This window comes from Equus asinus, chromosome 22 (assembly GCF_041296235.1).
Source record: "Equus asinus isolate D_3611 breed Donkey chromosome 22, EquAss-T2T_v2, whole genome shotgun sequence".
In the NCBI taxonomy this organism is placed as follows: Eukaryota; Metazoa; Chordata; class Mammalia; order Perissodactyla; family Equidae; genus Equus; species Equus asinus.
This window is the reverse complement of record NC_091811.1, coordinates 40,118,669-40,145,295: the sequence shown is the minus strand read 5'-3', so window position 1 is coordinate 40,145,295 and position 26,627 is coordinate 40,118,669. Positions and strand designations below refer to the sequence as shown.

The window sequence follows — 26,627 nt, the reverse complement described above, 5'->3', positions numbered from 1 at the left end:
AGGACCTTCATAATTTTAAAACTCTCCCACATACATCCTTTGATGTGGGCAGATGACTTTTTCTCAAAGAGCTAGCCCAACACAAATCCCTATCATGCTGTACCATTCGCCACCTCTCTCACCCCAACCAAGATGCCATCCCTAAGCACCAACATCCTGGATCTGTAAGGGAAAGCGAAGGGCCTTTCTCAAGGCTTTCTTGTATTTGCATTCTCCTTAGATTACATACTATAGATCAATAAATACAACAGAATTTACTAAAGGAGCTTTGCTTTTCACTTTATATAAGTTTGAGAAACTATCAGTTGTTTATAATAAAGGATGAAAACTCCAAAAGGCCTCTAGGATGAGGGACAGCGCGTGTACAGAGAGATTACGGAGCCATACTGGGACCTCACCCACTCAGCAGATTGGAACACAGAGTGGCGACTCATGGTAGTTTGAAGGTGCTTTGTTTATTATGCATTATTCAGAGATTTTATTATATATTCCCCGGAAACAAAAATCTTCCTTTTTTGGCTTCTTGAAAATAAGGTAGATTTCTTCAGACGTCAAAAATATTAATGACCAGTCCAACAGCTTTTCTTTAGCCCTAAGACCAAAAGAATAGTGATGAATTCCCAGCTACTGTTTAGTAGTCTCATTCCTAGCATTCATAAGTTTTCCATTATTTTCTTGCTGGAACTGTTCAGATTCTGTCTAGAACCAAAGGCTCTGGTAATACCGACAGTTTCTATTGTAAGCGTCAATGTTCTACACGTTTTAACACTATCTTTACAACAGCAAAAAGCTTCGTGGAAAGATGGGCTGCAATTAATCACGGTCTGGAAAGGCTGGCCTCTTTTTCCTGCGTTCAAGGAAATCAGCGTCATGAAACCAAGAGGACTTCAGGGCACATCTTTAAAAGTTAAAAACTCACCTAGCTAAAAAGATCCTCCAAGTTTTACTCCATGGAACAAATATCATACAGAATTGTAACACTTTTACAAAGTCAAATTATTGTTTCTACATTTAAGGTTTATATTTCTGGCATCAGACCAGATAGATGGTCCTTCCCCACCCCGCGATTATACAAATATTCAACTAGGTTTTTTTCCTTTTGTATTTATTGCTTTATTACAGGTGTTTCAACATTTCATTTTGCTCCTCTGTATTTTCTGTGTTTTAAATTGAACAAGTTTTACTTTTATAACAAGAAAAAAAGATAAAAATAAAAATATATACGCAGGATTTACATCGTGTCAAATAAATGATAAGGTAGACAACAAGGGCAGAAAGAATTCAGAGAAAAAAGGATGAAAACTAAGGAGGCTACAGAATGCTTCGTGAAAGAGATGGGATTGAAAAGGGCCTTGAAGAATGGAAGCGATGCAGGTTGAGAGGAGAGGAAAAGGAGGGAGAAGTGCAACAAAGAATCGTGAAATTTATGTTAAGAGGGAAATAAATAAGTCAGTTTGTCTCACGTGTAATATTTATGCAGAGGAGAAAACGTTGGGGACATAGGATCCACATTGCAAAGAGCCTGGAATTAGGATTTAAGGAATTTTATACTTCATTCAGCAAAACTCAGAGACAAATTCAAGAACGGACTAGCATTTTAACTTGCATTTGCCAAGGAGACCAGTTAGTATGGAACTGGCTCACCTAATCAAGAAAATAAGAAGCGTTTGAGTAAAAAACCACAAGGTCAGGAGATAACTCAGAGTGTTATACGGTAGTCAGCAGTTCTGACTGGGTAACTTTTGGGTCCATTTTGATAAAAAGAAAAACAAGATATTTCTGTCTTTTGAATAAAAAACAACTTTATGGCTTATCGTAGAATTCAAGGCTTTTAGAATATTCCTGTTTTCTAAGGTTTATCTTAGAGTGCAAGGCTTTTATGAGTGTCAGCCTTTTCCAGGCTACAGTTCAGCATGAGCTTGATTAGTTGTTACGGTGGACAGGGTTAGACAAGACATCAGTTTTCTTTCTCATATTGTGTAGACAAGACTGTAGAACCTCACACATCCATAGGCTTCAGCAGGGCCACCAGGTAGAGTTGTGCTGATTGCACAGGTTGTGCACTGTACAACTCCAGGGGGTGCTATGAACACAGTGCCCCCTGGAGTTATACAATGAGAAATCTGCTCAGCCATGCTTGGAAACCTAGAGGCCAGGCAGACAACACAAATCAGTGAAGCATATGGCCCACCTAAAGGATTCCAACTAATTGAAAAACAATGTTCAGAACTCTGTGGAGTAGTAATAAAACAAATTTGCAGATATAGGCCTCTGCTATTGAATTAGAGTCAGACAATATTTTTGAGCAGGGTAATGATGCATTAAAGTTTCTAAAATAGATTATGGGAAAAGAGACTACAGAGAAGGAGACCAGTCAGAAACTACTTCAATAATCTAGAGTTGAGGGAAAAGGGTCTTGGCCCAGGGCCATGGTGATAGGAAGAGAAAGGAAAGAATTAATAGGACTCAGTGATAGAACTCAGATTTGATTCACAATCAAGTCAATTCCGACAATTTTCCATAAGAAAAAAAGAGAAGAGTCCAGAGTGATACAAGGTTTTGAACTTGGGTCCTTAGGAAAATACTTGGAGGAAAATATTTACCTTTGAAACAAATTCAGATTTTTTAAAAGGATTTTTAGATTAAAAAAAAAAAGTTAGATTTTACACGCAAAAAACAATTTTAGAATAAGTGAGTAAAAATCATGTTTTGAAAGCTTATGTAACGGTATGATACTGCTTATAATTAAAAATATGTACAAAAAAAGCAGACTAGAGGGAGAAGGAAATTGGAAAAACTATGCAAAAATGTTAATAGTGACTATCTATGAGTAATGTGATTAAGAGTTATAATAATTCTCTTCTTTATACTTATATGGAGTTTCCAAAATTTCTACAATGAATGTGTTATATTTATAATCAGAAAAGATATTTTCAAATATCCTGAGACTTGCCTTTTACATCATCCATAGATTATATCTCTATTAGTTTGTTTTTGTGACAACCATTTGCAATAGCAAATGCTAATAGGTTGGCCTTTTTTTTGGTGCTGGGAAAATAGGTCCTTTTCTAGGGTGCTAGATACAAAGTCCTTGCAATCTCAAGGAGATAAATATTAATGTTTTCCGGCCATGTAGATTTGTTTTAGGCATTATTTTCTGATTCAAAAATTAATTTCAAATGTGTTTATGATGTTTTTAAAAAAAGACAGGCTTTTTTCTCAGTGTTAGCTATTAGCCTTTCTCAAGTTTTGTTCAAGACTTAAAGCCTATTTCAGCTTTTGCCAAGAACATAAAGATTCAAGATAAGAAGGAATAATAATAGTATCAACAATGAAAATAGTGATATGTTTATAATACTTTAAACTTAAAAAAAAATAGCTTCACAAATATTTGATGCAAGGCCCATTTGACCTTTAAGAAAAAACCAGAAGTTAAAAACAGCAGGGTTTTTTGACTCTGTTTTGTGGAGGAGACATTGAGAATCAGAGAGGTAATATTTCTTGCTCAGTATCACACAGCTACTAAATAGTAAAACCAGAATTCAAATCAAGGTCTTCCTTCTCCAGGTACTGTCACTTTTCCTACAGATTCTGGATGGGAGACCATGAAAATCACGCTTTGCCCACGGGGTTAGACCTTTCTCCGTACTGACAGCGGGGTCTGTTAATCTGGCCACCTTTGATTAGCCCCGTGATGTGGTCAAGCTCCAGACTCTCACTGTGGTCCAGCCTGTTCCAATGCAGCGAAACCCAAAATACAAGGCAGAATAGAAAGTGGTCAAAAACTCTTGCATGAAGGAAAAAACCCACTTTCTTTAATTTCTTTAAAACACATTTGGCATTTCCAACTTTGCACATCAGTCCTTCCTAAAAAGAGTACAAGAGTGACAGTCAGATAAATAATGGAAATGGTTGAAAAAGTTACAAGTTTATTACTGCGATGTCACATCCACCAGCAGAATGATTTTTTACGCGTGAATCTTATATTTATCACAAATGGTTAAAAGGGGAGCATGATTCTCTTGGGTAACCTGAAGCAGAACTTCAAGAATCAGCTTCGGTTCCACGTGGTTATAGCATCAAAATTAGTTTTCCCTTCATACGTCTTTTATATGATCCCATTTGGCAGTTACGCCCACTGGCTGGAAGAATTTCTCATTGTTCTGTGATCAAGGGTAGTCATTTGTCTTAACCGATACTCAACTGCTCGTCATGCAAACATGATTTTGGCTTTGAACACAATTTTGATTTGATACATTTTCAGATTGTTCTTCAGGCATGCATGGGTTTTTCGTAGGCATCTTTTTTTCTGCCTGGATTATTAACTTCTCGAGGATACTATTTGGATATTAGTTTATGATTTTAGGCGAATACCCATAATGCTTTCTTCAGTAAAGCCTTATTGCCGAATAATTTGGATCTACTAGCAAATAGCTCACCTATCACTCTACTAGTCACTTTAAAAGCAACATTGCTTTCTCTAAAGGCTATAAAATTCCACACAATAAATACGTATCAAGCGAATGATTAAAATGAATATCAGCTAAGAAAAGAGGTATTATAGCCAACTTTGAGTGGGATGTTACAAAAAGTAGGAGATTCTCATGTTTTAAATATTTTTTGATAAGCAGTGAAAATAGTTTGAAGTCTCGTTTTAAGTTAGAATTTGAAATATTGTAAGATACAAAGCCTAAGCAATAAAGGGTAAGCTTAAAGAACAAGAATTTGTAAAAACGACCAGATTTGATAGGTTCTCAGAGGAAGCAGGGTCCCTCCTCCTGCCCCAAACCAGTCCCTCCTGTATTATTTATCTATTACTGCTGATGGGGTTCAGGACTCACTCTGCAAAAATATGGCACCGTGGCATATTGAATATTTTACACCGGAGGAGCCTGAGAAGACAGCAGAAGCAAGAAGGTCACTCTGACCTTCCCCCTGCTCTCCCTTGAAACAGATCGTAAAACCCTCCCGTGCCCTCCCTTTACCCGGAGAAAATGAACATCCTTATCTCCAAAGACAAGGAAACACCAAGAGGAATCCTAACAAACAGGCCTTGCTAAGTGTCCCCCAGTTTACTACAATTACCGCGCACTTCTTGACCTATCACTTTCCTCCACAACCGTCCACTCTTCATCAAATCTAGCAGAAAAATACTCAGGTTTAAATGTCGCTCCGGGTCTTCATTTCCTTATGAAGTTTCCTGTGTCACATAAAACATATTGCATCAATTTGTATGCTTTTCTCCTGTTAATTTGTCTCTGTCCGTTTAATTTTCAGACCCAGCCAGGGACCTTAAGAGGGTCAAGGAAAACTTTTCCTCCCTTACACCGCATAACAAATTCCTTGAGACTTAGCAGCTTAAAACAATAAACATTTATTATCTCACACCCTTTCAGATGGTGAGGAATCTGGGAGCAGCTCAGCTGAGGGGTTCTGGCTCACAGTATCTCATGTGGTTATAGCAAGAATGTCAGCCAGTGCTGCAGTCACCTGCAGACAGAACTGAGCTGGAGGATCCATTGCAAGTTCATTCACATGGTTGTTGGCCAGAAGCCTCAGTTCCTCACCATGTGTCCCTCTCTAGAGCGCTGCTTATGGAATGGCAGCTGGCTTCTCCCAGAGTGAATGATGAGGGAGAGAGAGAGCGCCACCAAGATGGAAGCTACAGCGTCTTTTACAGCCTTATTTCAGAAGTGACCTAGCATTACTTCTGCCATATTCAATCAGTCACGCAGACCATCCCTGGTACAAATGGGAGAGGATGACACAACAGAAAGCAGGGATCATTGGGGGCCATCTTGGAGTCTGGCTACTACACTTCCCTTGTATCCTGTATTATCTTCTCCTACCTTCTTGGGGAAAACAGAAAAAAGACACCCTTCCTAGACTATAGATTCTGCTCTGGTTACCACTGTATCTCCAAGGCTGAGCTCCTGAAAGAGAAGTCCATACACACCTCCACTTCCTAATTTCCCATTTCTTTGGTCTACAGCAATGTGACCTGTACTCCAGCCTCTCCAAAGGAACTGCCATCTCCCGGACACTGGGACATGGCAAGGACTTCTTGGTTGAAAATTCCAATACACTTTTCAGTCCTTACTTAATCTCTGTAGCATTTGTTTTCCATGAATCTCTTTTCCCTTGGCTGCTGTGACACCATTCTTCTCTGGCTTTGTCCTAATCCTTTCATGACCATTTCTCAGCCTCCACTGCTGATCCTCTTCCTTTACCTCTCTATAAATATTGGTATCCTCCACAATTCAACCCTCACCTCTTTCTTCCTGTTATCCTAAACACTCTCCCTTTATAACTTCTTCTATAGCAGTGGCTTTAGCTACCATCTGTATGTTGGTAACTGCCAAATCTAAATCCCCAGATTAGTTCTCTTTCTTGAGTTCCACACCATGATAACCAACTCCTTGCTTAAGAGTGTGAAAGCCCCACAGGTTTCTCAACTGATAGATGTGTTGGCTCAATTTGAGGAGCTCAATTACTTCTGAGAACTTATGATGGGGAAGGGAAATTTTTTTAAAAGAAAGTATTCTAAAGGGAACCTTACGTCCAAAAAGAGTTTCATCTGTTTGGTCCAACCCCTGGGGCAAAGGCATGATGGAATGTCGGCCCAGCAAAGGGTTTCCCTCTCTTTGTAGAAGAAGACACCAGTATGCCCACCAAGCTTTTATAGTTAATTCAACATAAAGAAGAGCAGAAGGCTCACCCTAGTAATCAGTTTATGCAGGGAATGGTAAAAGTAAGAGCTGCGCCCAGCCATATAATCAACTTCTATTTGCCAGCACCTCCTTCAGATACTTCGTGGTGGTTCTCCTAAGACTTCCAGAACTCCCAGACAGTCACATTCTGTCCTCCTCGACAAAATTGCTCAACTGAGACCAACTTCACTCTCTGGAATGCTCAGAGTTTCAGACCTAAACCTCTCCTAAGCCACTGTCATGAGACCAAGTGCTAAGAGTCACGTCCGACATGTGTTGTTAGCAGAGACACGGGGTCCACATTCTGCAGCTGTTCCTACTACAGCTACTCCTGCTGTCCCCACATTTCTACCACATGAATGCGCTGTGAGCAAGAGGTCATCATGCTCAATAACATCATAATGCCCAATCACAGGCTACCGGGCAGCAGCCTGCTGTTCATATACATAGACGATCATTTTAATTTTAACATTGCCATCTTGGTATGTGCGCTTTCTCAAGAGCAAAACTAGATGTCAGGTGGACAAGTGTTTCTTCTTATTTGAGCCATGACCCTTATTTTTGCCAGTGAAATCACTGGCATTGAGTCTGAGCACTCAGAACTTCTCCGCATTTGACCCTCCAGAGCCTCCATTCTCAGACTGATGAAACCATCGCTGTACTTCAAGTCCATCCGGTCAACAGACTGCCGAGAACCAGGCAGCAGTGCTACGGCTCTTCTAAGGTCTCAAGCTTGTCAGGAACCACAAGAAGAAATTCATGTACCATCCAAGGAAAAATATCTAAACATTGAAAAACTTCAGTAGTGCAGGGGGAAATTACAAAATATAATGAAATTTTAAGTAGAAAGAAAATTTCAAATGCGTGTACTGAGAAAATGCAATGTTTGACAAACCTAATTCAAGTCCTAGGTTGTTTATGGAGCTTTAAAAAGGGGGAGAAGGAAGGAAGGAAGGAAGGAAGGAAGAGAGAGAGGGAGGGAGGGAGAGAGATAAAAAAAATATACGAGGGGAGCCTCTTTATCCAGAAATCAATGAGAAAGGTACAAGGCTTTGTTCTAGATACTCTGACACTACCTTTTCAAGTTATTCAGTGTTCCTTCATCTCATACTGCTGCTTTTTATTTATTATTGGGATTGCTTAAATTTATGGCTGGTGGTGTTTTATACCAATATGTTTGTATTTTTGTTATGTTGAGAATGCTTTATAGACTCTTTGGTAATTAAGACATAATTTGCATCCTTTACTACATAAATTTTTTGTAGCCATATATAATCTTGACGTTCTGATGATCAACTTGGAAGAAGGCACAAAAAAATTTCAAATAGTGTCTGTGGGACCAGAACACACTAAGATCATTCTGATCCTGACAGTTGTTCAAAGATGGAATACTACTGATTTTCACAGCATTCCAGAAGCCCACAGTGAGAAGATAAGCTACTTAAAGATAAGAACTTTAAGCCCAACATCATCAAATTAGGAGGAAGAATGTTAGCAGCAGAGCAGATTACAACCTCACTCCATCAATCTACTCAGTCTAACAGGCATATCACAGAGTGGTACACATGTGCAAAGGGACCACTGAATCACTCTAAGTATTACAAACACTTCTTATAGGATGTAGATAATGGTAAGGAGACTCTGATGAAAGTTGCAAATTTGGGATGGCTTTGATTATATATGTTTCTTCATAAGTTTATCCTTACAAGCTGAGTTTGAGACACCATAGTGCAGGCATGAATCACAAGATCAATAAAACCTTCCTAGATTCTGCAAACTTGGTACCTCAGTCTCCTTGACATTCTCCTGTTACGCTTGAGACAGGCTGTTGACATTGAGGGGGAGGTTGAATGAGCAGCCTAAAGAAAATTGTAAATGTTTGTAAAATCTGCTGAGGGAATTTTGGAGAAACAGTTGGCCAAGAACAAATAAAAATATTGCTAACTTCTGCTGGAGGTTCACCTGAGTTTAGAGTCACAGATTTACTGTGGCTATTGCATGCCAGCCCCCTTAACTTTGTTTCCACATTTAATCCTTATGACATCCACATACGTAAATATAGTTTTCTTGATTATACACAATTTGTCACTAATATAAGCTCCCACAGTTAGTTATTTAGGGTTTTGTGGTTGCAAACAACAGAAAATTACTTATATTTTGTGGCTAATATAAGACAGAAGGAATTTCATTGAAAGGATATGTAAAAGTTGACAAAACAAAGGGGAGGCTAATGAACCAATTTGTAGAGGACAAAACCAAAGCATTTTCACAGGTCTCACTAGTAGAAACCAACAGACTGATTCTTTAGGACATAGCTGCCTGTGTAACTCACTTAATGTCTTTGGATCATTCCACTCCAAAGTCAAATCCAGAGAGAGGAAACTCTTTTCCCTAGTAAGAGTTATATGCTTAGTTAGGGGAGCTGCCTACAAGACTTGAGTACAGTGTTGCAGAGCTGATTCACCAAAGAAGAATTGGGATGCTATTGCAACAGAAAAGCGGTTGGATGATGGTGAGCACAAACTAGTAAACGTCCACAGCAGGCAAAACAGCAGAATCAAGATCTGAATCTATATTTATCAGATGTAAAACCTAATGAGGTATGTTCTTTACCAAGTTGCCTTCTTGAGGAATGGAGAAGGTAGATTGTTGTTTGGGGGGTTGTAGCACATGTGAAACAGAAGAGTAAGAACGTGAGAGAGCTGAGAATTCTGGCAATAATGGTAGATGATGGAGCCTACCAGGTAGGGAAGAAAGTGAGGCCAGAAGGAACGTGAAAACGAGAACTGGAGGGACAAGGTGGTAAGACGCGAGATGAGGACATTTCTGAGACTCTTCTGACATGATGCCAGAAATGCTATGATATAAACCAAGTGAGAGGCAGGTCCTGAGACACTGAAGTATGTCATGAAGGATCATTAAAGACAAAAAGTTCCAACTGTGTTTTAGTTTCTGATACAGTCAGAAACACACTAATTATTTGGTTTGTTGAAAACAATCAGGAAGGAGACAGTTAATTGCCACAGCCATCTTTAAAAAAAAGCTGCTCCAGAGCAAAGAAAAAATGAAACTATATTGATCATGGTATTTACAAACTAAGTGAAGAATATCTGAAGAATATTTTATGAATGAACTTATTTTTCTATTCATCCTCTTCCCCCAAAGAACTGTTTAATGACTCTAGATAGTTATCTCAAACAACAAGAGTGTTAACACAAGCCTAGAGGCAACAGGTTTTAGGTGCCTAAAGATAGTCTTACCGGTAAAAGAAATTGAAAACGAGCATCTTTATTTGCTTTCCATTAAAAGGAAGGAAAATATATCAGAGGAAATATGCCATTTATGAAAAGAGCAGAGCAAAGTTAAAATGAACTTTCCTAGAAAGGGTAGGGGCGGGAGACAAATGAGAGTGGCTATCAAAGGGCAACATGAAGGATCTTTGTGGGGATGGAAATATTCTGTATCTTGACTGTATCAATGTCAATATCCTAGCTGGGATATTGTACTAGAGTTTTGCAACATGTTAGCACTGGGGAAAACTAAATAAAGGCTACAGGAGATATCTCTGTATTATTTCTTACAACTCCATGTGAATCTATAATTATCTCAAAATAAAAAGTTTAATTAAGAAAGAAAACAACACACACACACGCGTGCACACATGCTATGAACTTTTCTAGTTCTAGGGAAGAACAGTTGTCTCCATCCCTGTGTTTCCACACACAGTAACTTCAGCTGGACCCCTGGTTCTCTACCCTGGCTACACATTTGTTCCCTGGGTGACCTCCAACTGCCAGGAGGGCTGAGAATCACTGAGCCTCTCCCCACCCCTCACTGACTCCTCCCCTGGGGAATAGGAGTGACTGGTTGGACACGTGAATTGGGGAGAATAAACAGCTCAGCCCTTCCCCTGACCTTTCTAGACCCGTGTCTTGCAGCAAGTGAGTCTGCTCTCCTCCACGGGCGGGTGTTCTCCTGGGAAGTCTGTGCTGTTCAACTGTGCCAGTGACTAGTGGATAAGTCTGGGGAAGGCGTGAGCATGCCCACTTGGCCACGTCTTCCAGTCAGCTTTATTAAGGGGATATTTTGACCTTCATCTGTCTGACTTCTGTATCTCTCAAGTGACTCTGAATTAAGAGGGACAGAGGGACAACATTTATTAGGTACCTGGTACCTGAAAGAAAAGGGATTTCAGCTGATCTGAACTTTTACCCCAGGGACCCTAGGGATATGACCTTAGTTTTGCTTTCTTGCCACTCTGCTCTCCAGAATATAGCAAAGTAAGATAAGTGTGGAATGTTAGTTAGGTCAGATTGCACCTGGTTTACAGAAGCTTTCATTGTGAAATCTCTGACTGATGGGTTGCAGCTGTGCTGGGAGGCATGCGACTTGGCCCTTACTCCTAGAGAGACTGTGAGACAAGCCTAGGATACACACAGATAAGGAATAGAAAGGGCACCTGCCTTAAGGTGAAGTAGTCTGCACCAGGTTCAACCTCATCCCTTGCAACTGAGCTTTGAGGAGTGGAGGACAGTGGAAGCTGCACCTAACCTGTTGCCAGGTCTTTACTATTGGGCCGTGTGCATTGTTGACTGTGTATCTTTTAAAGCTAAGTAAACTGGTGTGGGGAAACACACTGTGACTTATGAATCTTTTTATCAATACTGAACCTACGGCCAACAGATAGTGGGTAACACACACAGCAAGTAGTCCACTAAAATTCCCGCACTTGGTACCTGCTCTTCAATAACCGGATAATTGAAGTTCTTTGTTAAGTTCACCTACTTGTTGCAGTCATCTGTAGGTTAGTGCATCTATCACTCATTCCAACGCTTATTTCAATTTTCCTTCCTTTTTTAGAGAAGCAGGAAAACCAAAAGTTACCCTCTCAGATTTCTTTGCAGTTAGGGGTGGCCCCATGACTCAATTCTGGTTAATGAAATGTAAACTGGAATTTTCTGGTACTGCCTCTGCCTCTTCCGCATCATTCTTCTGGCTCAGACATGTGCGATGCCTGAGGCTTAGCAGTCATTGCTGAGTATGGCAGAGAGCAAGACAGAAGGAGTCAGTTTCCTTGATGGCATTGTTGAGCTACCATACCAGTGTTTGGTTTCCCATCAATTCCCAGACTTTCTGGCACACGAGACAGAGAGATCTTTTACTTCTTCAAGCAGTCAAGTGTACTCCTAACTAATATATTTGTCAATTCCATTTCCATGTGTGGTAGGCAGAATAACAGCCCCCTGAAGATACCCGTGTCTTAATCCCTGGACCCTGCGAATACCTTACCTCACACGGCAAAAGGGACTTTGCAGACAGGATTAAGTTAAGGACCTCCAGGTGGGGAGAGCATCCTGGATTATCTAGGTAGACCCAGTATAATCACGAAGGTCCTTATAAGTAAAAGAGGGAGGAAGAAGGGAGAACTGGAGAAAGAGATGTGACAACAGAAGCAGGGTCAGAGGAATGCTGTGTTGTTGGCTTTGAAGAAGGATGAAGGGGGCCATGAGCCAAGGGATGTGGGCAACCTCTAATAGCTGGAAAAAGAAAGGAACAGATTCTTCCCCAGAGCCTCTAGGAGGAACACAGCCCTTCCAATCCCCTGATTTTAGTCTAGTAAGCCCTGTGTCAGACTTCTAGCCTACGAACCATGAGATAATAATTTGTTGTTTAAGCCACTAAACTTGTAATCTGTTACAGCAGCAATAGAAAACTAATACATTATATTAAGGCATTTTAATAAAAGATTCTAAGTCCAAGGAAATTGCTTCTTCTCAGTGCAAGTCACCTCTAGTTTTTAAACCAAGGACAGGCGAAAAGAGACATACCTTACTTTTTAAGAATAAAAAAGTCCCCACAGGGGCTGGCCGGGGGCACAGCAGTTAAGTGCGCACGTTCTGATTCTTGGCTGCCCAAGGTTCACCAGTTTGGATCCCAGGTGCGGACTTGGCACTGCTTGGCAAAAGCCATGCTGTGGTAGGCATCCTACATATAAAGTAGAGGAAGATGGGCATGGATGTGAGCTCAGAGCCAGGCTTCCTCAACAAAAAGAGGAGGATTGGCAGTAGTTAGCTCAGGTCTAATCTTCCTCAAAAAAAAAAAAGTCCCCACAAACCTAGCAAAAGACTGACATCTTTATAGCCATGGTAACAAATAAACACCCCTGCTCATTTTAAACCTGTTTAATTGATCAGTGACAACTTGCTTCAGTAAACATGTCTCAGTAGCAGGAAACGAGCTTCTGTAACCCATGCTTCTACGGCCGATTTTCAACCCCTCCTGCCTCAGTAACCAATATTTCCAAAGACAAACCCTTCCCATAAATCCTATATTTGCTTCGCGCAACGAGATTTTGTCTGACCAGCATAGGTTTCCCTTTCCTAAGTAAGTAGTAAATTCAGCTTGTAGGTTTCAGATTTGGGGTCATGGTCCTCATCCTTTGTTATATTGTACATTCTTCTTAAGAAAAAAGAGATTCGTTCTTAACGAGGGTCAAGGAAAACACAAAGTACCAGGTTTTGATATGAACTATTAGGTCAAGGGAGGTGGGAAAGCAGTATATGAGAATTTGTTTTAATTATGTAAAGAAATTACTATGTGTTTGTTTAAAACTCTTGATTTGTTCCTAGGTTTTTATTTGAAAAACAAAATAAAACCCTAAAATAACCCTAAAAATAAATAAAATCACTCATGGTCCCTCCATCTTCATTTTTGAAGTATTTAAAGAAGTAAAAGTCTTCCTGGATCTCCTTCCTATGAATCCCACCCAACAGAGGTAATTACTAATAGCAATTTTAGGTGTATCTTTTCAGATGTAAGCTTGACTACACAGGTGTTACAATAAGCCTCTTTTAACCAATCGCCATAGTGTTACTGGAGTCTTTGGAACACATTTTATATAGTTGGATATAGTTTAGTATCTTAGCATGGTTGGGAGCTTCTTGAGAATAGGGGCCATGATGCATTTATCTCTGCATTACAGGTTATGTCACATAATAGGGTTTCAACAAATATTTATGGAATTAAGATCTAAATTTCTCTAATAAGATCCCATTTAATCTCTGGTATAAGAATTTAATACTTCCTCATAAAGGAATACAGATACAGATACTAGGTCCAACCGTGGTAGGCATTTTGGGATCTGATTGTTTAAAGTTCTAGGACAATATTGCTCAAAAACTTGTCAATTGGCTGTCTATCAGGTAATCCAAAGATTTTGGCCATTTTAGAGGAAAAAGCAAAGAAGTGACTTGCTCACTCACAGTTTATAAAAGTGAAATGAAGATCACTACTTTTACAGAAACCCTCGTATATTCTTGGTTTGTTATTTTAAAAATAGATACGATTTTTCACAGGATTCAAAATTGAAAAAGGTCAAACAGTAAAGGCTCTCCCTCTAACCACCTCCCCTAGCCGATACTGATCAGTTTGTTATGCATCCTTCCAGAGATATTTTACGAGACAAGAAAATACACACACACACACACGCTTACCCTCTTTTTACACAAGTAGAAAGTTTAGGCTATACACTCTTCTGCACCTTACTTGTTACACGCAACAATATGTCTAGGACAACTTTCCATATCAGGACACAAAGAGCAGCCTCATTCTTTTTTACAGCTGCAGAGAATTCTTGAACGGACACAAAGATAGTTTTCAAATTACAAAGAAGGTCTTAATAAATCACTTTGTACAAATGTTAGTTCATACGCATTTGAATCTTTGTGTAGGACAAATTCCTAGAAACAGAATTGCTGGGTCAAAACGCATGTGAATTTGTAACTTTTAAAGTTACTGCCAAAATTGCCATTCATGGAAATTAGAGTGCCTCATTCCCCATAGGCTCAGCCACACATTACATTGTTAAATATGTTTTCTTTGCTAATCAGTTCAAAAATGATCTCTCAGTGGGCCATTAACTTGTATGCTATCGTGAGTGAAGTTAGCATTTTTCCCACATGTTCGAGGAACTGGCATTAGCTTTTCTATGAATTGTCTGGTCATCTGATTTGCCCACTTTTCTATTGGGTTGTTTTTTTCTTTAGTTATTTTAGGTGCTCTTTATATTAGGAAAATTAGCCCTTTGTGATACTAGTATCAAATGATTTTCCTCAAGTTGCCACGACCTTTTGACTCAATTTATGGTAGTTTTTCCTTGCAGGACTTTTTAAAATATGGGATTGCATTTCTCAGGCTTTTTTTTAAGCAGCTTTTGAGCTTCTAGGAAATTATTTTTAAATTTCTCTAGTGATTTATTCTGTTATTTTGATAATTGCTTTTTTTTTCTGTTTTAATCTTTGATTACTTGAGATCCATCTTGGTTAGGGTTGAGATATGGATCCAACGTCGTCTTTTTTTTTTTTTCTTTTCTTCAGATGGCTACCCAGCTGTCTCAGACTTTCATTGAACAGTTCATTTTTACCCTAGTGCTTTAAAATATCACTTTATTATATACTAATTCATTCACATAGTTGGGTCTATTTCCAGACTCACCCTGCTCTATTGCCCTATTGACATGTTTGTCTCTTTAGGCACTATCTCCACACAGTTATAATTACAGCTTTAAAATAGGCTTTAATCTCTGGTTTGACTAGTTCTCTGTCACTTCTCTTCTTTTTTCTTTCTTTTTTTTGGGGGGTGGGGGGGAAGACTAGCCCTGAGCTAACATCTGCCACCAATCCTCCTCTTTTTGCTGAGGAAGACTGGCCCTGAGCTAACCTCCATGCCCATCTTCCCCTACTTTTATATGTGGGACGCCTACCACAGCATGGCTTGCCAAGCAGTGCCATGTCCGCACCCAGGATCTGAACCGGCGAACCCTGGGCTGCCAAAGTGGAACGTGCACACTTAACTGCTGCACCACCGGGTCGGCCCCTACCTGTCATTTCTCTTCTTGATCAAACATGTTCTGATTTTTAAAATTTTCTCTGTAAACTTTAGGATCAATGTCTTATAAAAATTCTTAGGATGGGAGTGTTGATTAATTTAGAAAGAACTTTCAGTTTTATGATGTTGAGCCATCCTATTCCATGTTAAGTTATGCCTTTCCATTTGTTCAAACCTTATTTTGTTTCTCTTAGCAATGAGTTAAAAGTTTCCTTTGCTTAGATTTTGCACATTTCTTGTTAGATTGATCCCAGGAATTCATTTTTTCTTCTTGCTATTGTAACTAGATCTTTTTGAACTGCTTGTTGTTTGTGTGTATGAAAATGAGTGATTTCTGAATATTAATTTCATACCAATCCATCTAAATAAATTCTTTTATAATCTGTAAAATTCTGTGTTTTCTCTCAGATTTTCCAGGTATATAATCATATCAACTGCAAATGATTTATAAATTTACCACTTCCTTTCCCTCAAAATTATTCTTTTTCCTTTTTTGAAAAGTTTACTTCTATATAATAAACTCAAAACTTGGCAATAGTCTTGAGATACAATTAAAATATGTTAAAATTCACCATTTTAAAATGTGTAAGTTAGTGATTTTTAGTATACTCACAAGGTTGTACAACCATCACCACTATCTAATTCCTAACATTTTTGTCACCCCATATAAACCCCATAGCCATCAATAGTTATTTCCCATTCCTCCCTCCCTCTAACCTCTGGTAACTACTAATCTACTATCTCTATGAATTTCCCTATTCTGGACATTTCATATACACTATGTGGCCTTTTGTGTATAGTTTTTTTCACTTAGCGTAATGTTTTCAAGGTTCATCCACGTTGTAGCATGTACTAGAACTTCATTCCTTTTTAGAGCTAAATAATCCTCCATTTTATGGATATACCACACTTTTTATCCATTCACCAGTTGATGGACATTTGGGTTGTTTCCATTTTTGGGTATTACGGATAATGCTGCTATGAATATTTGTGTACAAGATTTTGTGTGGATATATGTTTTCATTTCTCTGAGGTGTACACCTGGGAGAAGAATTGCTCAGTCATTGCAATAACTCTAGGTTTAACTTTTTAAGGAACTGCCAAACAGTTTTCCAAAGCCTCTGAACTATTTTTTATTGCCACAAGCAATGTATGAGGGTTCCTATTTCTCCACATTCTTGCCGACATGTTACTGTCCTTTTAAAAAATTAATATAGCCATCATAGTGGGTGTGATGTGGTATCTCATTTTAGTTTTGATTTGCATTTCCCTAATGATTAGTGGTGTTGAGCATCTTTTCATATGCTTATTGGCCATTTGTATATCTTCTTTGGAGAAATGCCTATTCAATTCCTTTGTACATTTTTTTTAGTTTGATTGTCTTTCATTGTTAAGCTGTTAGAGTTCTATACATTTTTTAGATATGAATCCCTTATCACATAGATATATGACTTGCAAATACTTTATCCTGTTCTGTAGGTTATCTTTTCACTTTCTGGATAGGATTCTTTGAAGCACAAAAATTTTTAGTTTTATTTAAGTCCGATTTATCTATTTTTTTACTTTGTTGCTGGTACTTTTGGTGTCATATCTAAGAAACCATTGCCTACTGCAAGGTCACAGGGATTTATTTCTATGTTTTCTTACAAGAGTTTTATAATTGTAGCTCTTATGTTTAGGTCTTGATCCATTTTGAGTTATGTGGTAGTTGAGTTCCAAATTCATTCTTTTGTATGTAGATATTCAATTGTCCCAGACCAGTTTGTTAAAGATTATTCTTTGCCCCATTGAATTTTCTTGACACTCTTGTTGAAAATCGATTAACCACAAGTGTATGGGTTATTTCTGGACTCTCAATTCATTCTGTTCACCTATATGTTTATCCTTATGCCAGTACCACACAGTGTTGATTACTGTAGGCTTGAGGTGTGTTTTGAAATGGGGAAGTGTGAGTCCTCCAACTTTGAACTTCTTTTTCAAGATTCTTTTGGCTATTCAGGGTCCCTTGCAATTCTAAATGAATTTGAGGACCAGCTTTTCCATTTCTGCAAAAAAGACTATTGGAATTTTGACAGGAATTGTATTGCATCAGTAGATTAATTTGGGGCAGTATTTTCATCTTAACAGTATTAGGTATGCCAATCCATGAGTACAAATATCTTTTTAATTTCAAATCTTCTTTAATTTCTTTCAGTGGTGTTTGTTTTTTCAGTATGTCATCCACTTCTCTTATTAAATTTATTTTAAGTATTTTATTCATTTTGATAATATTGTAAATGGAAATTCTTTTCTTAATTTCATTTTTGAATTGTTATTACTAGTGTATAGAAATACAACTATTTTTATATATTGATCTTATATCTCTGCAACATTGCTGAACTCTTTTATTAATCCTAATGAATTTGTGGATTCTTCAGGATTTTCTATATATAAGATTATGTCATCTGCAAATAGAGATAGTTCTACTTCTTCTTTTTCAATATAAATCCCTTTTATTTCATTTTCTTGCCTAATTGCCCTGGCTGGAACCTCTACTACAAGCTTCAATAGAAGTGACGAGAGCAGGCATCCTTGTTTTAGTATTTTTTAAATTATACTTTTCCCCCAAATTATAAAGATAGTTACATCATCTAGGAAAATGTTAGTGGAAATAGTAGTCATTATTTTTTAATCTTTTATTAACGAGAGTGCTTCTAATATTTTCCTATTGAACATAAGCTGGTTTGGGAATTAAAATAGATTCATGTTAAGGAAGTGTTTTCTAGTCTTATTCTATTATGAACATTTTTGAATCAAAAGTAAATGTTAAAAGTTTTTATCAAATTCTGTTTCAAAGGAGAAATTGATCTCCTTAGATCTATTCATAAAATATATGTCCTAATATTTAATCATCCTTGTATTCCAGCAATAAACCCCATTTTGTCAGGTTATTCCTTTAAGATATTGCAGGATTCTGGGGCCGGCCCTGTGGCTGAGTGGTTGAGTTCGAGTGCTCTGCTTTGGCGGCCCAGGGTTTCGCCAGTTCAGATCCTGGGCACGGACATGGCACCGCTCATTGGGCCATGCTGAGGTGGCATCCCACATGCCACAACGAGAAGAACCCACAACTAAATATATACAACTATGTACCAGGGGGTTTTGGGGAGAAAAATGAAAAATAAAATCTTTAAAAGAAAAAAGGATATTGCAGGATTCCTTTTCCTAATATTTTATTTAGTATCATTTCCTCAATATTTATAAGTGAGATTAATGGGCAGTGTTTTTCCCCATAGTCTTTGTCAAATTTAGTATCAAAATTATTCTTGCTTCATATAAAGAATTTGGAAGGTTTCTTTCTTTCTCTATGTGCCAGAAGAGCTTAAATAATTTTGAAACTATCTGTTCCTTAAAGGTGCAGCATAACCACTTATGAGAAACCCCTGGTGCTTTTTTGGGAGATGGCTGTTTGTACATTCTTTTATGGTAATTGATTTCTTTAGACTTTCTGTTTCTTTTGAGATCAGTTCTGGTAAATTACAGTTTCTTAAAAAAGAATCCATTTCATCTAGAATTTCCAAATTATTGCATCGTCTATTTTTGCTTTTTTTCTTAGTTAACTTAGTTAAAAGCTTATTTTTTTTCAAGCAACCAGCTCTTGGGGTATCTAATGCTATCATTTTTTTGTTCTCTAATTAAGTAGTTTCTTTCTTTTTTTTTAAAGATTGGCACCTGTTGCCAATCTTCTTCTTTTTCTTCTTCTTCTTCTCCCCAAAGTCCCCCAGTACATAGCTGTATCTTCTAGTTGTAGGTCCTTCTGGTTGTGCTATGCGTGATGCAGCCTCTTTACGGCTTGATGAGCAATGCCATGTCTGCACCCAGGATCTGAACAGGTAAAACCCTGGGCCACTGAGCGGAGTGCGCAAACTTAGCCACTCGGCCCAGGGGCCAGCCCTAAGTATTTTCTACTTTTTATTTCTTTTTCTGCTTTTATCCCCCCAAGTCCTCCAGCACATAGTTGTATATTCTTAGTTGTGGGTCCTTCTAGTTGTGGCATGTGGGACGCCACCTCAACGTGGCCTGACTAGCAGTGCCATGTCTGCGCCAGGATCCGAACCAGTGAAACCCTGGGCCACCAAAGCGGAGCGTGTAAACTTAACCACTCGGCCACGGTGCTGGTCCCTACTTTTATCTTTTTAATCTCTTTTCTCTGCTTTCTTAGATTTATTTTGCTGATTTTGTTTAACTTCATTTAGATGCTTATTTGTTTTCATTCTTTCTTACTAGTTAATACAGTGAAATTTTCTAGCTGCTTTGTGATTTACGCACCTGTGGTTAAGACTGAGTTTGGAATATTTGTAGCGGTAGATTTTAGGATACGTTTGTATCAGCATGATCTGGAATATATGCAATTTATACCTGCTTAAAAATCAAAATCATTTCAGCAGGCACTGATAGCCATTGACGAGGCCGGTCAAACTTAGTGCTTGACATGAATTTAGTCTGCTAAAGGACGACTAGGCCCTTAACTTTATGCACACTTTTTGCACATAACTTGTTTGCTCCATCCAGAACCGGACTCCACCGCATGTGCGTAACCAGACTCCACCGCATGTGCGTAACCAGACTCCACCGCATGTGCGTAACCACTGACTAAAATTTCCTGCCTTGATCTTCCTGTTTTTGCAATCCTCGACACAGTTCATTAAGTTCAAGACCCCCCTAGCAATTTTAGTACACTCCTTCCTCTTTCCACAGCCACCTGTCCTAGAGTCTGTGTATAAAAGCTTTGCTTGCCCACTCCTTCTCAGAGAAGTTTCTGGCTTAGGTTTTGAGTGTCTCTCTATTTCAATAGTCGCCCGTGATAAAGTCACGCCTTGCTAATGTGCAGACTTGCATTTTTGCTTTGATACCAGATGAGTTTGAAAGACACTTTGATTCACAGAACTCCATTGATTTTTGGATTATGATTTTGCTGCAAGTGATTTTTGCTTATTAAACAGTATATTTGTATATGTAGTAGGTTTTTGGAATCTCCTAGTACAATCCCTGTCTATTCTGAATAAATCCAGGTCAATATATCTGCTATCGTGGCATGTTATAAAGTATTTAAAACATCCTGTCTCCTCTGGACACTGCTTTAGCAGTATCACATAGGTTCTGATATATAATGGTTTTGTTATTGTTATTTTCTAAATAGTCTGCAATTCCCCCTGGGTTTTTCTCTTAGGCCCAAGAGCTGTTAAATCCAAGGTATTTTATTGCCAAGTGGGTAGGGGCTTTTACTTCCTTGTTATGCTATTGCCTTCCTGTTTTATTGCATTGCTACTAGAGAAACTTGTAATGTTTTATCTTTTTGGAAATTATTAAGGTTTCCTTTTTAATTGGGAAAATAAATTGGAGGTATATTCTCTGTTTTCAGAATCACAGAATTTGACATATATCAATTAGCTCTACCTTATTAATTAAGTTATTTAAGCCCATTATATCCTCTGTGTGTGTGTGTGTGTGTGTGCGTGCGCACACACACTTTGTTATGGACTGTGGGGGTGAATTAAAATATTCTGCCCTAATGTCCTTCTGTCTACTTCTGTGTACCTTAACTTTTGCTTTAAGGGCTCTGCTTCTATGGATGCTATGTTATTTGTACATAGATATTCATAGCTGTTATTTCTGAATTGCACACTTTAGTATATCAAGTGCCCTTCTTTGTCTTATTTAATGCTTTTTGTCCTGAATTCAGTCATATTTGAAATTAAGATCATGACTACTCTTGTTTGGATTAGGCTAGTCTGGTTTACCCGTTCACTTATCATTTTTTTCTTTTCATTTTCTATCTTCTGAATCTCTTAGTTTTAGATTTTTCTTTTTTTATGGTGTAGAACTATTTTTGTTTTGTGTCCAATATGACTTTTCCCCTTTTACTGGATGAGTTTAACTCATTTACAATTACTACAATGGTTTACAATTATTGATATGAGAGATATGTTTAGTCATGATTATGTCATGTTACTTTGTGTTACTTTGTGTACTTCATGTTTTCAAGGTTAAAAAATACTTTCCTATGTGTGATTTTGCTGGGTTACATGTGCATTTCTTCTGATGATTACAAATGTCTGTATTTTTGTTTAATGTCTAATCTTCTCTTTCTTTAGACAGTATTATAAATGCCCTATTCTGAACAATAATTAAATTAGTAGCTTTCCTCTTCCTTCCACCTCCCCTCTCTCCACAACTTCCCAATGTTAATTAATTATATTGTCTTTCTTCATGTTTATTTTTCTGTTTAATAACAATAATCCTCACGTTCTTTGAGGCTTATCCTTAAGTCCTTATTGCTGCTATCTAACTTATGCTTTCTCTCTCGTTTGATAAAAGTTGTCCACTGGCAGATGTTTCATATGAGTTAATGGAAACACTGTGTCTAAGATCTTGTGTTTTCGAAACTCTTTGCCTTTATACTTAAGCAACAGTTTGGGTATAAAATCCTTGGTCACACCTCTTTCTTTGAGGATTTTGTCTGTATTGCTCTGTCTACAGTGTCTTCTAGGAATGAACGTTGTGGAGAAATCTGAAGTCAGCCTCAGTTTTCCTCACTATAAATTGTCATTCTAAAAAAAGAAATGAAGCAGCCAGTTATTTTACCAGCAAAATGGGTTTATTTGGGAATAGGAGAGGAATTGCAATTCAGGACAAGCAAACAATAACAAAATCCATAGGCAAGTCCAGTAAGCAAAGGAGAGGAATGTTATTTTATAGAGAAAAAGGAGGAAGTTGGGAGGGGTTGTTCTGAACACTGATAGAAAGTGAGAGTTCAGGATGGTGATAGCTTCTCATTGGCTGAGTTGCTGGAGTAGTCGATTTCTCATTGGGGATGCAATGTACATCTCTTCCTGTTGGGGTCTGTAATTGACAATTCTTCCTGTAATTGACATTGATTGATAGTGACTGATAGTGCATGAGAGCTCCCCCTTCTGGCCTCCTGACTCCATTTTAACCAAGGTTCCCTTTATTCAGACTCACAAAGTAATTTGTTTTCTTTGACTTTCCAAGGATGCTTTATTTTTGAAATCTAATAATTTTGTGAGGACATATTGATGTTGACCATGTGGGACCATTTAAAAAAATATATATATATCCTTTTACATTTTCAGACTCAAGTTTCCTTTTATTTCTGCAATTTTTTCTTGAATCATATTTTAATTTTTTTCCTGTTCCATTATTTTTTTCTTCTTTGCTTTCAATATCTGGATTTATGTTTTTCATTAGTTCTGGCAAACTCACAGCCATTATCTCTTTATATATTGCCTTTCCTTCTTTCTCATTATTCTTTCTACTTGGAACTCTATCAAATTGTTAGATCTTCTCATTATATCCATATTTTTTAACCCTTTTTCATTTCCTTCTTTTCTTTTCTGGATCAGTTCTTCAGATATATCTACTGGTTTACAAATTCTCACTTGAATTGTCTAATCTGGTTCATCACTCGAGATTTTGTCCTGCTGCCAACAATTATATTTTTTATTTCTGATTTCTTTTGGAAGGAACCAAAATGTTTCTGTTCATTCCTGAGTGTTTCTAGTTGAATGTTCACTTTTTAATTGCATGCTTTATTTAAACACTTCACACATAGCTGTTTTATGTTGTATGTATGTCATTATAATTCCAATACTTGAAATCTTTGGGTAATCCAAACCTGTTGTTTCTTGTTTCTGCTGACTCTCACTCATGGTTATTGCCTTCTTGTGTGTTTGATCATCTTTTTTGTCAGTTCCTTGCTTGATCATAATTTGTGGGAGTCCTCTGAACCAAGCTTGGAGAACTCTTTGCCCAAGTTTGTGTCTATTTCTGTCAGTAACCAAGACCACTTCAGTCCTCCTTGGGTTTTTGGTTTAGTGTCCCAGTTTCAGCTTGTTCATGTGGCTGCTGTTCCAAGGTTTGGTACCCACAACAATTGGGTTGCTATAGGAATACTTCCTCAGGCCAACACTCTACTTTCTGGCTTCCTGCCCATCCAAGCAGCTTCCTGTTACTCTGGCTCTCCACTGTTTTCTGAGCCAGCAGGAATTTGGCTTATGACCCAGTATTTTGTTTGTGAGTTAGTTTGACCTTGACTTCTCCCCACCCAAAGGAGATTGGCCGTTACAAAGATATTCACAATGCCAAGTCTCTCTTCTTCCACACTGTAACAGATACAGACTGTTTCCTGCAAATACAGCTTGTCCATGTGATACCCATGTTGCTGCACTTTCTCTGCTTCTTGGAACCATATGGGGTCCAGGGAATCTCCGGCAGCCAGCCTGTGAATCTCATTCCTGCCTTTGAAACAAAAGATTTAGGCTCTACACAAGAGATTTAAGTTATGTCTTTAAAATTCAAGTAGTATATTTTGCTACTTAACCCTAACCTTGACCCAAATCCACCCCAAATTCTAAATCAAATGAGATGTTTCTAAAATCTGGACTCTTAACATCCTCCCATACTCAACCCTTCCGCATATTTTGTAATTTAGGGATTTCTCTCATAGTTTCTTCTTCTCATTCTCCTTGTTATTTTTGGGTGATCACCCCAAAAAAGAAAAAATGCTAATCTTATATTACCCTCTTCAAATCTTAAGTCTCACTGCATTCTTTGTGATAATTTTGTTTTTGAAGATACCACATGCACTTTAAAAACTGTTTGGCAGTGTGTCTCCACTAACATTCTATTACCAGGTGCAGCTCATCTTGGTTTAAAATATTTTCACAACACTTTAATTTTTCTTGTGGTTACTATTGTGTGGTCTTATATCTCCAATGTTTAAAAAAAAAGTTATCAAGGACTTTGAAAGTATTTTTCTAGAGCAAAAGCATTTTGATGAAAATAGTAATGTAAATATTAACATTCAGAATGTTGTAAATGTAAAAAGTGAACAAGATTGCCATTTTTAGGTAAGTGAAGAGGCAAATGTGATAATTTCACAGAAACAAATGAAAAAGAAAAACATTAATAGAAGTGTGAGAGTGGATATCTGAAAATTAGCAATCCAGCCAGTTTTTTCTCCCTGTGTTATCTTTTAAGAAACTTTGTCAAGTTTTGGCATGAAGTTAATGATGCTTTCATTTCAATTTCTAACAAAAACCTGTGACCTCTGGTAACCCAATTAAATTTTTCATTACTAAAACAAACAGAATGGTACAAAATTAAAGAATTGTTTCTGCTACAGTCAGAAACAGGTCCAAAATACAGATACTTCATTCAAAGTTGCACTGCTTCGGTGCTAAAACAGGTAGTTCTCATTGTTGTCAAGAGGTTTGTAAAAACCAGCTGCAAAGTCATTGAAATATGCTCAGAGAGAAAGCAAGACAAGCTACTGGCAAAATTCTATCGTCAACTTGTTTGGTGTTATGTAATGTCAATGGCATTCAATGTGAAAGAGGAATTACTGTCCTGTGTGTATGCTAGCAATTATTCTGTTTAGAGGTGGATGAAGCCGCTAGTTACTAATGTGCAGAAAATGGATCAGGTCTTGACATATGTGGTATATGAACGAGAAGTATCACAGGACTTTTTGTTCTGCTCATTGGTAAAATCCAATACTTCCGGAAAATAGAAATTTTTTATTTAGATAATCACTATTTTGTGAGTCATAACATAGGCTGGAAAGGCGTCTGACCACAAGCCTAGCAGTGCAAGTTGTGAGGGGAAGTCGCTGGTGAGATGGAAGACAAGACCCAGAGGCGGCGTACGAGACACAAGCGTTTATTGGGAACTTACACACAGGGAATCCAGGAGCGGCCAGCTGGACAGAGTCGTGCACCACTACCATGAACAGAGAGGGTTGCTTAAGTAGGCAGGGGAACAAAGGCTACGTGCTTGCCAAGAGGGACTGTCCTTGCATGATCAACATTCCCAGGACCAGTAGCTCACGTGGAAGGGCTCTGTGTTCCTTCAGGATGTGATGTTCTTTGAGATAAGCAGATGCAGGTTGGCCAAGCCCTGGGGCATTGAAATAACAGATGGTTGGCATCACACCTTGAGAGAGGCCAGGGAGACACTTGGTTGCTATAGGGTACATAGGTTATTGCTGGGCAAAAGAAACCCTACAAAAAAGGTATGTGGATTCAGTTCTGATGGTACACCAGGTAAATACATGTAACAATGAAGGGTGTACTTTAAAGCCAATAGATGCATTGTTTTATAAGAAGAATGAGTGTTCACTAATATGCCCTGATCTTATTTGAAGGCAACTGTAAAAAAAAATGTGAATAAACCAAGTGGTGGCCATTGAATGTTCAACTCCCCAGTGTGTCATGTAAAGCTTTTACCTGCTTCACCTACAAAACATCTCTTAACAAATTTGCCAACATCTTCATCTTGCCGAATCGCATAATTTGTTCTCTGTCCAAATCATAGCTGATCTTTTAGCAGTGTTTGATTATTCCTTTCTCTTTGAAACGTTTTTTTCCCTAAGCTATCCTGAAACCACACTCGTATTTCCCTTCTTCATCACTGGCTGCTCCTTCTCAGTCTCTCTTCTAGAACCTACAGCTTTGCCTGTCTTATAAATATTAGCATACTCTAGAGCGGGTCCTTGATACTCTTCTCTTCTTTGTCTACACTCTTTCTCTCTGTTATCTCAACCAGTCCCATGGCTTCATAACAACTATATGCTACAGCTTCCCAAATGTATACCTTTAGTCTGCTTCCCTCCATAAACTCCAGATTCATAAATCCATTGCCTTTGTGACTTCTCCACTTGGATGTTGAAAAAGCTACTCAAATTTAACATATCCTGAAGATAATTTTGTTTCTCCCCCACAAAACCTTGCTCCTTCTGCATTTACTGCCGTCTCAGTAAATGGCACCACCGTTCACCCTGATGCTTCAGCCAAAAACCCAGGAGACATTCCAGCTGGTGCTCCTGGTTTGTCTCTTGTTTCACTACAACTCATTCTCCACAGACAGGGTACTCCACACAGTGTTCAAAGTGATCGTTTCCTATTTGTACTTCTAAATCTATGAAATACATTTCACATACAGAAGAGTATAGACGATATATTATAAAGTAAATAT

At 38.1% G+C, this 26,627-nt stretch overlaps 1 long non-coding RNA gene across 1 annotated transcript in view; it reads left to right on the top strand.

Annotated features, from left to right (window-relative positions):
• Positions 1 to 26,627, top strand: part of LOC139041654 (uncharacterized) — a 130,668-nt gene that overhangs the window by 100,847 nt on the left and 3,194 nt on the right. The window lies entirely within an intron of this gene.